Here is a 6,004-nt window from a genome sequence, read left to right on the forward strand (position 1 = left end):
TTGAAAACTGCTTAGCCTATACAGGCATGTGCATATTTACAAGGAACTCTCCCAGACTAGGGTAAGAGATAAAAATATAAACAGATACACACCACCCCTGTGTACTGCAGGAGATATGGAGCCTAGAAACTGGAGCACTACTGAATTAGTGCTATAAAATCCCTATAAAGTGCTTTATAGTCCCTAGAAAATGCCCCATTGGCATTGAACATTGTCAGTTGCCTTTCTGTTCCCTTCAAATCCCTTTCAGTCATAATGAGCCTTGGACTATAGTTTCTTCCAGCTACAGTTATCAGTCAACTATCATAGCCTACAAAGATGTTTTCTGATGCCCTTTGTAATGGCAAAGGGCTTTCACCAACCTTCAAATGCCAGCTGATCATGGCCCTCTCCTTCCTTCAAACTCCCGCCAAGTTCTCTATTGACCCAATCCACCCAGAAGCCAGTATGTGCTGGGCTCTGCTGATGAAGTCCTTGCAATCTCCCAGGGCCAAAGATGGAGACAAGGGTGGACAATGGATTTGGTGGAGAAAGAGAAAAACTCCCTCTTTATCAATATTCACTCTGTAAGTGATTTTACTTACAACAATTTATAGTCTGTACCCCGATAACTCAAATATTAATATCTCAAGTTCTTTTCTCACCTCTGAACTCCAGACTCTTATCTATAATTGCCTACTGTATATCTTTACTTGGTTATCTAGTTGACATCTCAAATTCAATATGTCCACTCTATACTTGTTATCCACCCAACTTCTCTTCCTCCAGTTTTCCACCAGATCAGTTAATGGTAATACTGTATACTCAGTTGATTTGGCCTCACACCTAGGGATTAACCTTGATCACATTCTTTCTCTCACTCCCACATCCACTCTCTCAACAAGCCCTGTCAAAGAGAACTACCTCCAAAATATACCATGAGTCTGGACTTTTCTCATGTTTTGCACTGATTTCACCTAGTCTCTGTACCTCTACCCATGTCCCTCTAGAATCTACTTTTCATCTAGTACCTGGATACTCTAAAAATACATAAATCAGGTTCATCAGTTCCATTTTAAAATCTTCCAATGGCCCCCTATCTCAGTTAAAATAAAATAAAAATTCCTTACTCTTGGTATATGTTAATTTTATGTGTCAATTTGGAGGGTGTTTTTGGATGAGATTAAAATGTAAACCAATGACCTCTGAGTAAGCAGATTGCCCTCCATAATGTCAGTGGGTCTTATCTAATCAGTTGAAGATGTGCATAGAACAAAAATACCAGCCTCCCCAAGCAAAAGAGAATCTTCTAGCAGCATGCCTTCAAACTTCATCTACACCATCAGCTCTTCTGGGTCTTGAGCCTGCTGCCCTATACTGCAGATTTAAGACTTCCCAGCCTCCATAATCATATGAGCTAGTTTCTTATAATAAATCTAAATCTCTATATATCCTATTGGTTCTGTTTCTCTGGATAACTCTGACTAATACAGCATAAAAGGCCTTGTAAGGGCCCTGCCTAACTTTTCAACATATTCTCCAATTCTTTTTCATCTGTTCCTGCCTTCTTTTGTATTGACTAAGGACTTTTTAATTCCGTTTTCTCCTCTAAGGGTTTTGAAGTGCCTGCATTCTATTTATATCCATTGAGTGGTTACCACTATTCTTAACATGCATACTTACTCTAAAGGCAATCAATACCTCTATCCTTAAAACACTTAATACCATTCACCAGCTCCCATCTTAAATGCTATTTTTATTCAATATTTTAGATCTAGTCTACTTGTTTACTCTCCAAATTAGGCATTTTCTTTTCATAATCAGTGTTTGTTTAGATTTTTCATTTTTCGTCTCTCACCATTCCATCTTACATCTCAGACTTTCCTCCTAGTGTTATTTTCCTTCCTAGAGTAGGGTTTGTTGATAGTCAATGATTTCAGTTTTTGTTTGTCCAAAAAAACAAATTTTTTTTTGGCTGCATTGCATGGCTTGTGGGATCTTAGTTTCCCAACCAGGGATTGAACCTGGGCCCTCGAAAGTGAAAGCGCCAAGTCCTAACCACTGGACCACCAGGGACTTCCCCTCCAAAATTGTTTTGATTTTTCCCTTGTTCCTTATGATAATTTTATGGTATACAAAATAGAAATAGACAATCTGAATAGGCCTATATTGATAATGAAACTTAATCAATAAATAATAACCTTCCAAAATAGAAAGCATCAGGCTCAGATGGGTTCACTGGTGATTTCCACCAGATGTTTAAAGAAGAAACTATGTCAGTTCTCTATATAGTCTCTTTCAGAAGACAGAAGCAGAGGGAATACTTCCTAGTTCATGCCATGAGGCCAACGTTACCCTAATACCAAAACCTGACAAAGACATTACAAGAAAACTACGGACCAATATCTCTCATGAACATAGATGCAAAAATCCTCAACAAAAATATTAGAAAATTGAATCCAACAAGTATAAAAAGAATTATACACCACAACCAAGTGGAATTTATCCCAGATATGCAAGACTGGTTCAACATTCAAATATCAATTAATGTAGACCATCATATTAACAGGTTGAAGAGGAAAAATCACATGATCATATTAATAGATGCAGAAAAAGAATTTGACAAAATCCAACACCTGTTCATGATAAAAATTCTTGGTGAAATAGCACTAGAGGAGAATTTCCTTACTTGATAAACAACATTTACAAAAATCCACAGCTTACATCATACCTAATTGTGAGAAACCAGATTTCCCACTAAGATCAGAAATAAAGCAAGGATGTACCCTCTCACTACTCTTTTTCAATATCACACTGGAAGTCCTAGCTAATGCAGTAAGACAAGAAAAGAAGATAAAAGGTATACTGATTGGGGAGGAGGAATTTTTTTTTTTTTTTTTTTTTTTTTTTGCAGTACGCGGGCCTCTCACTGTTGTGGCCTCTCCCACTGCGGAGCACAGGCTCCAGCCGTGCAGGCTCAGCAGCCATGGCTCACGGGCCTAGCCGCTCCGCGGCATGTGGGATCTTCCCAGACTGGGGCACGAACCCGTGTCCCCTGCATCGGCAGGCGGACTCTCAACCACTGTGCAACCAGGGAAGCCCGGAATTTTTTTTTTTCATAGATGACAATGACTATATAGAAAATCCAAAAGAATCAACAACAACAACAGAACCTCCTGGAATTAATAGGTGATTACAGCATGATGGCAGGATATTAGGTTAATATACAAAAATCAATTGTTTTCATATATATTGGCAATGAACAAGTAGAAGTTGAAATTAAAAACACAATACCATTTATATTGGCACCCAAATAAAATAAGTACTAAGGTATAAATCTAACAAAATATGTAAAATATCTATATGAAGAAAACTACAAAACTCTGATGAATGAAATCAAAGAACTAAAGGAATGGAGAGATATTCCATGTTCTGAGTAGGAAGATTCAATATTGTCAAGATGTTAGTTCTTCCCAACTTGATCTATATATTCAATGCAATCCCAATCACAATCTCAGTAAGTTGTCTTGTGGATATCTACTAATTGATTCTAAAGTTTATTTGGAGAGGCAAAAAACACAGAATAGCCAGCACAATATTGAAGGAGAAGCCCAAAGGCAGAAGACTAACACTACCTGACTACAAGAGTATAAGCTACTGTAATTGTTTTGGGGAAAGAATAGATGAATAGATCAATGAAACAGAAAAAGGAGCCCAGAAATATACCCACATAAATATAGTCAACTGATCTTTGACAAAGGAGCAAAGGCAATACAATGGAGCAAAAATGGTCTTTTCAACAAATGATGCTAAAACAACTGGACATCACATGTAAAACAATGAATCTAGACACAGACCTTACACCCTTCACAAAAATTAACTCAAAATGGATCACAGATCAAAATGTAGAACACAAAACTATAAAACTCCTAGGAGTTAACATAGGAGAATACCTGGATGATCTTCAGTATGGCAATGACTTTTTAGATACAACACCAAAGGCATGGCCTGTGAAGGAAATAAGCTGGGCTTCATTAAAATTAAAAACTTCTGCTCTGCAAAAGGCACTGTCAAGATAATAAGAAGACAAACCACAGACTGGGAGAGAATATTTGTGAAAGACATACCTGATAATGACTGCTATTCAACATATACAAAGAACTCTTAAAACTCAGCAATAAGAAAATGAAGAACCCAGTCAAAAAATGGGCAAAAGCCCTGAACAGACACTTCACTAAAGATATGCAGATGGAAAATAAGTATATAAAAAGATGCTTCATGTAATATGTCATTAGGGAAATGCAAATTAAAACAACAATGAGATACCACTACACAGCTATTAGAATGGCCAAAATCCAGAACACTGGTAAGGGCATGGAGCAACAGGAACTCTGATTCATTACTAGGAATGCAAAATGGTGCAGTCACTTTGAAAGATGCCTTGTCAGTTTCTCACAAAACTAAACATACTTTTACCATATGATCCAGCAGTAGCACTCCTTGGTATTTACCCAGATGAGTTGAAAACTTATGTACACACACACACACAAGATGCTTAGAACAGCCCTATTCATAATTGTCAAAGCTTGGAAGTAACCAAGACTTCTTTCATTAGGTGAATGGATAAACTGTGGTACATCAGGGGAATTCCCTGGTGGTCCAGTGGTTAGGACTCTGTGCTTCCACTGCTGAGGGCATGTGTTCCATCCCCGTTTGGGAACTAAGATCCCACATGCTGCAGGGCCAAAAAAAAAAAAAAAAAAAAAAACCCATGGTACATTCAGACAATGGAATGTTATTCAAAAGAAGTGAGCTATCAAGCCATGAAAAGATATGGAGGAAACTTCAATGCATATCACGATGTGAATGAAGCTAATCTGAAATGGCTACATACCATATCATTCCAGCTATATGACATTCTGGGAAAGACAAAACTATGGAGACAGTAAAAAGATCAGTGGTTGGACTCCAAAAATCCTGGGGTTTAGAGGCATTTCAGGACAATGGGGGAAATGTCAAAGAAGAGGCTAAGTTTAATAAAAACTAGTAAAATTTTTAAAGAGCTGGGAGGTAATTATGCCCACGGTTTCAAATTCTTGGAGACTAGAGATGGCAAGCTGGGGATCTGGAAGGGTGTGTTGGGGGGTATAAATTATAAACAATTAGGTGTTAGTGAAGCATAAATTGAGGGAAAATGATGAAATAATTGGAGAGAGAAGTAGGAGGGGACTGAATCGGGGTGGGGCTTGTAGGCCATATCCAGAAGCTGGGCCTTTATCAGGAGGGTACAAAGGAGCCACAGTGGATCCTAAGCAGGGCAGTGACTTCAGTCTCTGGATGTGATTTGCATTTGGAAAGATCTCCTGTATTCCTGTGTATTGGAGGGAACAACACTGCAACTTAGGCTAGTTAGAAACCCTTAATGGTCTACTGAAGAAAGGTGATGAAAGTCTGAACAATAATGATCATTTTAATGATAGTAGACATGAATTAAACAATTAAGCCCATTTCATACTTAATCTTGTTTACCCCACAGCCACGCACTGGTGGTACTGGTGTCAACTTCTCCATTTCACAAGTAAGGTAAACAAGGTTGACAGGATAAGTAACTTGATCAAGATCACTCAGTACCCAGATCTGTTTGACTGCAGTTTTCTCTTCACGCCCTTGGACTCAGGCATTGGATGATGGTTTTGATGCTGATGCTGATGCCGATGATGACGACGATGACGGTGAATGTAAAGGCGCTTTCATTCATTCGGCACACATTAGAGATCTGAAAGCCGGCTTCAGCGTCCAGAAAGGAGAAAAGACAAAATTGATTAAGGTGTCAGTGAGCAGCTAATAGGATATAAAACTTCCATAATTGCAGAGGACAACGCCGCTACTGCCCTCCGCCCCCCACTCACCGCAAACACCAGACCTGCCAGGACTCTGCTGGCGGCGCCTCCGGGGACCTCAGGCTCTGCTCCACCCCGCCCCGCCCCCGGGCGCCTCCGCGGGCCACGTGGTCCGGCGTCCGCGC

The sequence above is a fragment of the Mesoplodon densirostris genome, chromosome 12 (genome assembly GCF_025265405.1).
Source record: "Mesoplodon densirostris isolate mMesDen1 chromosome 12, mMesDen1 primary haplotype, whole genome shotgun sequence".
Lineage (NCBI taxonomy): Eukaryota > Metazoa > Chordata > Mammalia > Artiodactyla > Ziphiidae > Mesoplodon > Mesoplodon densirostris.